General features: G+C 45.5%; 1 protein-coding gene across 2 annotated transcripts in view; it reads right to left on the bottom strand.

Moving 5' to 3' along the window:
• The window catches only part of sulf2a (sulfatase 2a), a 69,823-nt gene that overhangs the window by 33,528 nt on the left and 23,268 nt on the right, over positions 1 to 13,027 (bottom strand). For both annotated transcript variants that reach the window (XM_088086933.1, XM_088086940.1), the window contains exons 3-4: positions 9,757 to 9,887; positions 2,389 to 2,457 (exon numbers count right to left, since the gene is read on the bottom strand). The gene's annotated coding sequence lies outside the window, so the exon portion shown is untranslated. The remainder of the gene's footprint in view (positions 1 to 2,388; positions 2,458 to 9,756; positions 9,888 to 13,027) is intronic.

Raw genomic sequence — 13,027 nt, 5'->3', positions numbered from 1 at the left:
AGAGCTGGGGGATCGGAAGAAAACAAGAAGGCCTTTTGTGGAATTCAGATGAAGCCTCCTTTCAGCACCATCGCCCCAGATAGCTTAACTTTGCTGAGTGATTATGCAAGTGGGCAGAGTGATTTTTTTCCAAGAGTAAAGGCGCACACACACACACACACACACACACACACACACACACACACACACACACACACACACACACACACACACACACACACACACACACACACACACACACACACTTTCTTCACAGCCAGCCACTTCCTTACAAATAGAGAGCCGACTTCCCAGCCAGCCGATGGGAGCTGACACACAGCAAAAGAATGAGCTGCCTCTGTGTTGTTACTATAAAGCTTGGCCAGAGTGCCAAGTGGCCTCTCTGTGTGTGGCGCCGCAGGTTGGCACGCTCACAGGGGGCTTTATTGGGGTGCCGTCCCGAGCGTCAGGCAGCATGCCCGATGTTGACAAAGCCTGGTATCGCCTGCTGTCAGCCCATTCTGTGTGCACCCGGCGGAAAGAATCAATTAGGCCAAGCTCACAACAGAGCACTTTAATATTTGACTTTTAATCAGTGGGCAGAAGGCAGGCTGGGGCATGAAAGCAAGCTGGCGGTTCCCGTCTTGTTGATGTGGAAAATGAGGGTCCCAGAGCCCCGAAATGTGCATCACATACACCAGAGAGGATGTGAGGAGCCGGTCTGAGGAGAAAATTGCCACCAACAACAGGCTAAACTCCGTTAGGGGAAAATATCCCTCCGTCACTCACAAGATATCAAAAGCACCTTATGCAACCAGCTGCAAGGAATGGAGAAGAAATATCACATAACGCTGTTCGTAAACAACCGAGGCTCTGTGGAAGGGACAGTGGTTTAAGAGGAGAAAACTGAATTGATGAGGTCTTCACTCGGCAGATGAACTGCTCCTTTGAAGAGTTTCTCTTTAAGACTTTCGGTTTTTATCCCGCACTGCCGAAGGCCCCTTCTGCCAGCAAGAAGAGGAGGAAGAAAGAGAGAGGTGAATGCTGTCCTCACGCTGAGGTTTTGAAGTGGAGATCAGTCCTCAAACAGAATAGCTTACCAAAGGCATATCATTCACCTGTCTGCTCTTGCTAGTTTCACAGACAAAAAGAAAAATCAAAGTTCGCCTCCTTAAAATGCTCCACAAATTTAAAAAAAAATTAAGAACCAAGGCCTATTTTTTTTTCTGCAAACAAAACACTAAATTTTCATGGCTATATTTGGAGCTATTTGTTGCGAGTCGTTTGTTAATCAAAAAGGAGAGCTGATTACAGTCACGCATACTGATGTTTTTGCAAGTGATAATGAGTCAGCTGTGCACAGCTGTGTACATAATATGCCCACATGTGCTGAGAGCTGCTTCGTCTGCTGCTATCCAACTGTTCACACAGGATGACTCCGATCGCAGCAGCAACACACGCATGTTACTGGTAAACAGCCAACAGGACAGTGGTAAGCGGCCATGTGTCCAGATCATGCAGATTTATTACCTCTTTAAAACACTGTTAGCCCAACAGCATTTCCATTTTTCAAAACTCAGTGCCTGCAACATCTGATTAAAAGCATAATACATGGCCTAAGTCATCACTGCCAGTTTAGCGGAGACACAAAGCTAGCCTGAAGCCACAGGGGGTGAAGGCGATTTTTCAGTTATTGATTTAATAATTCTGAGCGTTGTAGCTTGCTCATTAATTCTCTTGACTATTTCCTTCAGCCTCACCTAACCCCTACTCTGCATCTAGATTTCACCCTTTTCTCTTCATAATTACCATTCGGACTGACGGCCACTTAGGGGGCATCTGCTGCGGCCACAACACACCCGCAAAACACCCACAGCCGTCTTTGATCATCAATTCCATCTCAGTGGGGCCAACAACAACAACCATCCTGTTATCCATGCAGAATGAAATGCTAAATCGCTGGCAGGTGGATCAAATGAGGTGATATGATTTTGAGACTGACTGAAGCAGCGTGATGTGTGAGTCGCTTCCTGAGGTGACGAATCTATCCCCCACAGTAAACAAAGTGTTGACGTTAACTGTAGTCCGCTGTGTTTGTTTCCTCCAAGATCGTAGATTCCATGGTAACAGGAACAATAATTCGAACCTGATTTATGTCTGTGATAGCCAGATAGGTGGAAAGATAGATAAATAGATAGGTGGACTGCTGTGGAGACAGTGAACCTTGCACAGTTAGGCACTGTGTTCACATGCAAACAGACACAGGAACCCTCTGTAGCAACACAACAAAACCTGCATCCCCACATGCGAGTCAAATCCCTCTATATGTGTGTGTGTGTGTTTGAGGGAGGAATGACAGGGCAGAGGGAGATTTCACTCTCACAGTGTGTAAGAAGTGAACAGCCTTACCTTCCTTTCTAAACAAGCTGCCTCTGATGTTCTCCTCTCCCACAGAAATCAGCCTCCGACTGCCAAGTTCTGTAAGCAAACACAAAGTCCAGAGTGGATGAATACTTGGAACATTTGCAACTTCCACTTAGGAGCTCAAACACAGCCAGACTTTCTCGTATCTGTGCCATCCTGTCTTGTTTTTCAAAAATCTTTTTTTTTTTTTTTTAAATCTATGAATCTTGTACGCATTCTGTTCATCCCTGCCTGATGCTGGCCTGTATTGTCTCTGTCCTCCCTAACAGACACCATAAGCCATTCCTGAGTCCAGATGCCACTCTTCCCTCACACATACCCCGAGGATGGTGACCCAGCTGTTTTAGACGAAAACACTGATGAACTGTGAGACATGCAGATAAACAACCACATACGTTACGTCAGTCCACATGGTATTTGCACACAGTGAAATCCATATTTGACTTATGCTGTGGGGCCTGAGGGAGCAGGCAATAGTTCAGGAGGTGGTTTAATTAGACCTGTGCCAGAAATAGTGTTAAAAAGCTACATTTGTAACATAATTACTTCTCACCCTCCAGAAAATTTTTAGGGATAGTAATGATAATGAGTTTGCAATGCTATGTAAGCACTGCTCACTTTCAGCGTGCTTTAAACTAGGTGTTTCAAGCAGTTGAGGTACAGAAAAATAGCTGTTTTCACGTAGCTCTTTCAATTGCATCTTTGCCAACCTCGTCTGCAGCAGCCTCTAGTTGTGATCTTGTACGCTACAAGGCCTTGTTCTGTGTCTGTCTGTGAAGACATGTTGACAGCAATGGAGCTGTCTGATCCATGTTCTGATTGGACAGGTGTCAGTGTCCAGCATGCAAACACCTGAGCCGAGCCAAACAGGCTTTGACATCTCAATAACCGCTCTGTGAGATCTCTCTCTCTACTGATGGAGCCTCTTATATGACATATGTCGTTGGTGAAATGCATACAACAATGTGGTGATGCACACACAAATGGTATGTGCAGCAAGGCTAAGAATATACCAGAGAACCTTATGAGCCCACATGTATCTCACCGCCAAGGCACGTCTCTCTGACCCCAGCTGCTCTCTGCCCAAGCCAGCCAGCCACTCGTGGGCATCAAAGAGAGGTGTGGCTGGACACCTGTGACTGTCAATCTGTCTGTCCGTCCATCTGCAGCAATATGAAACTCTACGACCTGTGTGAAGGCTTGCTTTTCACTGTGGAGCATATTCCTGTACAGCTTAACACATTTGAAGCCAAGGGCACAACAAGGAGGAGGAATCTCTGTTATGCAGCAACAATACAAACCAGCAGAGACGTCATTTATTTTGACAGGATTTTATGTGGCCAAAGATGACATCCAAATAAACTTGCAGCATTCAGCCGACACCGCAGGCTGCAAATGGCAAAAGTGATTTACTTTCCTTTTCTCTCGCTAAAATAAAGGAGTGACAGATTTAATATAAATAAGCAGAGAGGGGGAGGAAGAAGTGAGGGGATTGGAACAGGCTGTGGGTGACAAGGCAGTGTGACAAGCGTGGCAACTGAGAGAAAATGCGACACCTGGCCTTGTCCTTGATGTGAATAAGAGGATGATACATCAAAAAGTGACAGGGCAGAAAGATGGCTATTACCCAGGCAAAGAAGAAGATAAAGAGGAAGTAGAGGAGAAAGTGGCTATTTTTAGCAGTGGAGTAAAAATACGCCAGGGATTCATTTAATATTCCTTGCCATAAAGCGCTCCTGCGTTAATGAATCATGTTTTATTAGTTGCAATAATCTCCTGTTCTTGGCAGAGTTACACCAAAACTGCCATGACATTTCGAAGCATCGGGATCAAATGCCCACATCAAATAAAACCAGTCAGGCAACTCCATCCTCTCCTGACTGAAATAAGATGGAATGAGCCATCTATTTGTTGATCGTGATGAAGTTTGAACAAGGGGGTAAATGAGTGGAGCCTGCGGCCATGTTTTCTTTGATTGGCTGCGTTCTCTCTGTTGGGGAGGGGGCTGATTGATTTCTTTGGGCTTTAAACCCAGCTCTGCCCCTATTGATCCCTCATCCCCAGACCTGTCTCTTCCCCAATTAAGAGTTCACTAAGCCGGCAGTATGGACTGCTCCTAAAGAATATCACCTTCCTACCAACATCTCAATGTTCACTACGCTGCCTGTCTCTGCGCTTTCTCACTTCATTTCTCACTTTTGTCTACTACTCCTCCACACCAGTCGTGGTTAATGCACAGTCACATCTGAACAATAATGGTGGAACTGATCTGGATTTGGTCTTTTTTTGGATGAGGGGGTTAACATTAGCAAAGGAATCCCACAGTTCATTAAACATAAGCTCAGGGTAGACAGTCCAAATCTCTGTACATCACTGAGAATCAATTGCTTCACCAGCGGCCAGATTTTAAGGATTAGAGCGAATTGAGCTACTCTGGATGTAGAAATCTGGGATGTGTCTGGGTGTCAGCCGAGGAAGATCAAAAGATTCATTAGATTAGAATTAGATCAAACACAGTCAAAAGTTGCGAGGACAGACAGAGGAGGAGTGTGTGAGAATGGTCGACGATAGAGAAACAGAAATACAGACGTAGGAGCCAAAAAGCTGTCTGACTCAGAATCAATTTAATTGCCAGGTACACGTAGGGATACAAGGATTCTGCCTGTATTTCTGTCTTCCTCAGGAGCTATTGGCACATCACTCTCTTGATCTGCCCACCTTGAGGGTGCAGAAAGAAAAAAACAGTTCAGACACAGGTCAGTTGTGCCCCGATGCACCCCGGCCTTAAACCCGTAATCCCAATGCTTTGGTGGAGTGAGAAAATCCAATTTCAGAGATCTGTAATTCCATAAACCTTATTAGGCACAACAATAGCAGCTACACCCTGAGGGAGAGGCATGAGGGAGGGGTGAGTGTGCGGAGCGAGGGTGGGTAGCTAAAGTTGTGACCGGGCCAAATACAGGCACGGAGAGAGGGTGACGAAGACAGAAATGGAGATTAAGGTAGAGTCGGAGTGTAGCAAATCAGGGGAATGAAGAAGACAGAAGTATTCTGGCACGGATGCACTTCTAGTGAGTTACCGTGACTGGGTACAACATGATGAAACGGGTGACACACTGAGATTCACAAGGTGAAATATTCAACTTGTCAGTCACTATGAACAGTCTGTGTCCTCACTGCTGGTGCATTTCTCGTCCCTCTTTCACAGATGATTTGGTGATTTGCGCTGCCTTTTTGTTTCCTTTCTATCTTCTTTTATTTACCAGACAATCCCATCTTTGCTCTAAAAGCCTGCTTTAACAGCACAGAAGATTTTGGGGGTGATGTTCTGTATATATGAATACATTCCCAGAATAGAAAGTAATCTGTTTTATTTGGTTTGGGTTAGCAAGTCTTAGCATCACCACTGCATCCTGTATTCATTTAATCGTAACATCAATGGGCCACTTAGACTGCTGTTATCTGAGTGCTCTCATTGATTGTTTGCCTAAATCCAGGAGAGTGGGGTGTGTCTGTTTGTTTTGCCTTACTAATGGACACCATCTCAGCACACACCTCGGTGAGAGCGAGCCAATGGCAAGCAGCGGAGGAGACATGATCATAAAAGAGAGACGGGATGAGAGATATATGCAGCAAATTGATCAATAAAAACACTTCAAATCCAAATGTAAGGGACTCAGGTGGTGGAAATGCTGATGGAAATAATTATGGTGATAATTACTTCCATGGTGATGAGACTTTGCTTATCAGACAGAAAAACGGTCGACTTTGAACTTGAGTCAGATTTTGGCTCTGCTCCAAAATCTCCCAATCACTGCTCTTAGCAACCACAGTTAATTCTGTCATAAATTATTCACAACTGTGACAAAACTGTTGCAAAAGGCCACAGATATCCCCGGGATCTAAAATCTGATTAGAGGGGGAGATTGGAGCGCCAATTTAATACAGAAATTCCAGAGATATAGCAGGGTTTTAGCGACATCTCGCCGTTTGGAATTGCAAGTGAGAAGGGGCCTCTAGCCGCTGTATCTCCAGAGACGGATAGGGCAGTGAAGCCCGTACTCTGTGGCCAGCAGGGTATAATTACATTTCCCCGTGGGGCACCTCCGCTGCTGCAGCTCAGCCATACAGAGGGAGGAGATTGAAATCTGATTGCACTCACACACAGCAGTAGAAAGGCTATCTACACGTGAACACTGGGAATCACACGTACACGCAGAGAAAAAACACACAGAAACACACATTCACATGCACGGATAAACACATGTGCTTCTCCTTATTTGCTCCTATCAGCCTTAGACTACTCTGCACTCTCTACACACTGCTGAGAGAAGAGTGTTTGAGAGGCGTCGTCAAAGAGCCCCTCTGCCTCCCTATCATTAGAGCTGAGAGGAGCAGCGGCACCGAGATTTACACACTGATCTCCTGATGCCGCCTCATCGCAGGACCTGTTAACAGCAGCTCATACATACAGATGAACAGGGACTCGGAGAGGGAACACGTGAGTGCTACTTACTGTCAGGCTACTTTTAATGTGTCCTACAGCAGCCCTGTGTGTGAATCATAGGTGTGAATAATGCAACACTAGTTACGTTTCCAAGTTTTAAGCTTAAATTTATGCAAAAATGTGAATTAGTGTGTATCCATTAACTAAATGTATGCGAATATATTTCAGTTTTGCAGGCATAGATATCTATCTATTCAAGCAGCAAGACTACATAATTAATCGCGCACCAGCACCTCTGATATATCATCACATTTAATTGCTGCTTCCCACCTCAGATGCCATTTTGTGTTTTCTTTTTTTTTTTCTAAACCAGCAACATCGCATTTATCTACACCCCCGAAACCCTGCTCTCTTTATTCTTTATTTTTCTTTTGGGTGCCTCATAACGGTGTGCGGCAAACTGATATGAATGCCTTGTCTACATTAGACGAAGAAGCAGGTACAATAACGTCAAGATGTACTAGAAAAATCTGTTTCCATCAGCTTTTATTGCATCTTCTCTTTTTTAGTATGCCAACTTTTCCACCTCAGCCAAGCATAAAAAACTTTTTGTACTATTTCAGCTCTTCCTACATTCCTGGTGTTTTCCACTCAGGTTTTTTTTTTTATGGGCAAATTAAAAATGTGCATAAAAATGGCAAGTGGAGCAGGTGGAAGGAGCTGTAGCTCTGAGAGCACTGAATGGAGCTAATGGGAGACATTAGCTTTAGGACCCTCCAGTCTAACCTCACTGTGTCTAACCACAAAAGGTCAAGGCGGCGGTAAAATGAGCAGACACCGGCGCTGCCCCTGGCTGCCTGCGGGCCCACTGAGACTATCGAGCAGTGTCACCTTGGCTGCTGTCACTGATATCTGCCACCTGTCACCGCGCTGCCCCCGTGGCATGGGATGCGGCTGCATTGACAATGGGTTTGTCGATAGCACTTCCTCCTGAGAGTGGCCATGGGAGAACATGTCCTCTGCTTTCATCAACAGCTTGAGTCAACAGCTTCGGTGTGCGGCATTAGCATACAATACATATTCATGCCGGTGTCTCCCTTCAACTGCATCGCCGGCCCTCCTGCACATTTTCCAGTCATTTTTACAAACGGAATGTCAAGCGCCCCATTTTCACCGGGAGTCCCACATGGCCTTTTATGCATTCCCCGCACGGCCACTGCAAACAGCGTCAACAGGTCTCAAGGTCGTCACTCCCACTGATCCTGTGTGTGTGTGTTTTTGTGTTTGTGTGGATGTGTTGTCTTCATGTGTCCCAGAAAAAGTATGTGAACAATGCAGGAAGAAAAACAGGAATTGGAAAAAGATGTGAGCAAAATAAAATGGTTAAGGGTATGAGTGTGTGTGTGTGTGTGTGTGTGTGTGTGTGTGTGTGTGTGTGTGTGTGTGTGTGAGCTTGAGCACAAATTTATGCAGCGTAATGGCACCCACTGAGATTTTGTGTGCAATTTCCTTTACATTAGAGAGTTAACTGCACAATTACATCTTAGTGTCTGTGAATATAAATCTGAACAAAATGTTATCGTGACATCTGGGTGTGTGCATGTGTGTGCATGCATGTGTGTGTGTGCGTAACATGCATGCTGCAGTCTTAACATGCCTGGGGACTAGCTGACAGGTAGACTTAGCAGGAGCATCCTCCTTCAGTCCACTGGTATCTCAGTGAGAAAAGAGGCCAGTTGATGTGGGGGTTAGAGCTTCCATGGCAGAGTGTGTTGTGATAAATAATGAATGCTTAAAGAACATATCTCTGAATCTCTTCTTTACTTTCCATCCATCCCTCCATCCTTGCATTCGTTCAGCCATCCACCCATATCCCTACAAACAGCACAGGGCGTTCAGCTGTCTCTATCATAAATATTTCAGCCTCTAGGTCAGCGTGCACACCCCCCTCCACTCCGCTGCTCTTAACCGCCACCACTTGGTGATGACACAGCCTTTTGACCCATAAAGATATTGACAAAACACTGATAGTGAGTACATTTACTGGGACCAGCCTCATAGACTAAAGACGTGTTGGTGTCTATAGGAGTGGCTGCGGCTGCAACCGTTGAAATGGCGACTTCTGAATGAATGCTGCGTGCCGGATACCTCCAAATCCAAATTCAAAACCGGACTGTTCTTGCCTTTGTAAAAAGTAATATTTTCAATGTTGTAGTTGTTGTTTGTGCTCTAATTTTAACCCCCCGCATACACATTAAGCAACCGCAATGATTACATCTGGCTGAGTAGATACAAAGCAATGCTGAGACAATGAATTTTCCATATTTCACCAGAGACTATGAAACACGAAGACAAAGTGAACTAATCACAAACTGGGTTAACACCAAGACACACCAAAGAACTCTGAAAGCTGTACTGACTTGTTTCACCTCTGAAAACAATCATAATGTAATAATTGCCCCAATAGAGGATAATATTATTTAGGGAAGTATGATCACTTAAAGGGCAGATACTTAAAAGCTAATGGAGACACAGCACATGTCAACAGCATCCAGCCCAAAAAACTACCAACTTGTTCCACCACATAAACTGCAGCTCCTGTCCACGCTGCTCTGATTCAGACTGTGACTAGAGTCCAGTGCATCTGATGAATGAGAGGTCTTATCTCTCTTACCCTGATGAGCAGCGCCGTTAGCGACTCCATGCATAAATCTCAGAGGCAAACAGAACGGATCAGAGCATTCAAGTGTAAACTAGGGCAAAGCTTCAGCACTGTACCCTCTAGAAACGCTACTCTGGAAGCAAGTCCTGTGGAGGAACAAGCGATCACACACTGAGGGATACACATGCGACTCTCTGTCATCTATCACCAACACACACACATGCACAGACATGAAATCACACACCTGCTCTTGCCGGTCCAGTACCATCCAGTCCTGTCCGGTCCACTCAGATCCGGTCCTCTGTGCTGGCAGAGTGAGGAGCTCGTCTCACCCCCCACGCAGCCCGGTGCAGACAGCTCACTGTTATAGATGCACTGACAAGTGAAAGGAGGGAGGCGTGGTTTCACAGGAGATAAATAAAAGAGGGAGGGAAAGAGGGAGGAGAGAGGCTCCCTCAATCTACAATTCAATTTTGCCCCCACTCCCTTTTTCAGCGACGTTTCTGTCCTTCTCTTTTCTTTTTTCTTTCAGCATATTCTTGCTGTTATTCTATCATTTTGTCTCTTTTTCGGTCCTCCTCCCTGCACGTTATTCCTCTCTGACTCTCTCTGTTTCCATTAGTTTTAGTCTTTCTTCTCCTGTGTTGCTTCCTGTTTCTTCTCTTTCTCCTTGTTACATTTAACTCTGCCGCTTCCTCTCTTTCTCCCTCGGCTCTCATTCATAGGGCCGTAGTGTGTGAGTGTGTATGTGTGTGTGAGACAGTGAAACAGGGCAGCTCCGGCCATCTGTTGGAGCCTGTGAGCTTCACCTATTCACAGTCTCATAAAGGCAGAGGCACACAGAGGAGTGAGAGAGAAAGGAATGGGAGGGAACGAGGGATCAATCTTAATGCTGCAGGGGTGGGGAGGGAAGGCACAGCCTGGCACACACACCATATCTATCAGGCTGGCACCTCTGAGGCGAGCTGGCGTGGGCACGCCTGCTCACTGGGTCCAGGCAGCACAGGGGATTTGGCTCTTGGTGCATGGGCATGCAGATAGAGAAGAAATGCACACCCAAATCAATTTATACACAAGCACGCAAAAGGCATATGGGTGAGTTTACATGCACGCACACGCACGCACACACTCATACACACACACAGACACACACGCATACACACACACACACTCACACACACAAACGCACACTTTCACACAAATCCACAAAAACCAATTTCCTCTTTGACAAAACAAACAGGATCTATCAAGACGGATAATCCTACAAACTCAAAGAGACAAGGGGACGGAGAACAGGGGACGATTCTACAAACTCGCACAGACACACACACACAAAGCTCGCCCCCAATCTTTCCATCTCAGCAGAGCTAAAGTAGGCGTTTTTCTGCCCAGTTTAAGCCAGGTATTTCTCCTGAGTGCTGGTGTCACTTCTTATCCCTGACCAGGAGGGAGAGGTTCGGCGGAGGGTGGCGGAGGGCGGAGACATCCATCACTGTCCGCACCAGCCGTCCCATGATGGATGCACCTGTTTATCCCTCTCTGCAGGTTATTTAGATGCAGTCACAGCCAGAGAGATTAGTGATGGAGAACCACTGCACCTCCTCACCTCTCCTCCCACCCCATCTAATCAATAACACTCTTATCTATTATCTGCATTTTGAGGTATTTCTCCATGGAAAATTGAAGCGCGAAGAGAAAGAGATTAATTGTCCACCCCCTCTCAGTTTTTTCAATTACAACGTCTGCAATGGATCATCTTTCTGTCAGCTTGGCACACTACAGTATTTGTGTCACTGCAATGAGATGAAACCATGCTGCTTTGAGAAAATCAAACAGTATTTTTCCGGCCATGACTGTCTCAATGCAGATGCAAAACAAACTATTCAGAGCGGGGGATTTGCATGACATTTGAGGATAGAGAAAATTATATTTCCTGCCTTAACGTCAGGTGCATTCAGCACTAATCCTGGTATGAAAAAAAAAAGTATTGTCATTCAAGCCAGTTGGAACCATGAGCCTTTTGTAAGAATGGATTAGCCTGTTCTAATGCTATTCATAATCATCTTAAAACAAAATATAATGCTGGAAAATTATTTATTTCTCCACTGTGTGCATATCAGATGATGTCTGAGACTCTGAGACTGCTTACATAAAGAAGCCATCTAGCTGCTCTAACATGCTGAATTACAGACAATGCCCCAGAGACGGCCATGTTTTTCCTGAGCAGTGCCGACATGCCAACACAGCAGCCCAGTGACACCACTTTAGGACATGGTTTATTCATGCTCCCACTCTGTCTCTCTCGCTCGCTCACACGCACATTTAAGCTGTGTCATACCATACTGCTGACTGGATTTAGATCAACAGTTGTATATTTCATTAAACCAGTGTATATGAATAAGGTAAGGTATGTAAAATACAGACTTAAATCCTTTAACCCCACTGGCATTTTGGGTATTCCCACAGAGGGTTAGGAAGAAAAGACACAGACAGAAATGGAAAAACAAAGAATGAAAAAACAAGATGCACAAAAAGAATACAAATGCCTGCATGTCGACAGAGAGAAACATGTGCACTTTAAAAGCCCACAACGGGTCTAGACCTTGGGGAACACATTTTTTCTTTCCTGTTTTCTGCTTCGTTGGATACAAAGTGGGTGAGGCCTTTGCATGATAGTGCTGAGACAGGTGCATAAATAAGAATGAATGATTTCTATTCCGATAGCGCAGAAAGACAGCATTGCTCTATCCTGCTGAGATCTTGTCCTTGGCTGGGAGCGGCTTTCACAAATGAATTTGTTCCTTTTCTGCACTGTGTGCCAAGCTGATAAAAATATCCCCTGTCAGCCGGCTGTGTAAAGAGGGGAGGACTTCAGTGCAAATGAGGCAGACCCCCTCACTGTCTTCTCCTTCTCCCCAGCTCTCTCTATCTCCGAGAGTATTCCTATTATTCTCTTGGTTTGGGCTGGTTGGTTCAAGGCTGACGATCCCTCAAACACCACGCACACACACATCCCCCTGCACCCTGCCCTCCATCCAGTCTGTGATTCCCTGGGTGAATGTGTGTGTGTGTGTGTGTGTGTGAATGCGCAACTGGGTCCTGTGCCGAGACAGCTCTGCATCACCATGGCTACATTATTAAGAGAAACTGAGATAGCCAGAAGAACAGAGGGGAAACAGGGAAGAAGAGCCCAGGACCTGACAATGTGGGGACTCAAGGACACAGGATTGACAGAACTGAAGATGACAGAAGTCCTGACACCCCGAAACAACTCTCCTGAAAATGGCAGAGTGGCCACTGCAGGTGGAATAGTAAAAGGGCCATCTAATCTCTGAGCATGTGGCTTCCTAGGCAGACAACCACATTATAGCTACACTATCCTCCTGCCCATCTTGCACTATAAGCATGTCTCCAGTGTGTGTTAAAACACAATGACCAGACACAAACAACACACACAAACATCAGAAGATTAAACATATGTCCAGAGGACAGCTTTCTTGGCTAATTACAAATGC

Source organism: Plectropomus leopardus, chromosome 2, assembly GCF_026936395.1.
Source record: "Plectropomus leopardus strain MGB_pleo_1.0 chromosome 2, ASM2693639v1, whole genome shotgun sequence".
Lineage (NCBI taxonomy): Eukaryota > Metazoa > Chordata > Actinopteri > Perciformes > Serranidae > Plectropomus > Plectropomus leopardus.
The sequence above is the reverse complement of the archived record's forward strand: the minus strand, read 5'-3'. Positions and strand labels throughout refer to the sequence as shown.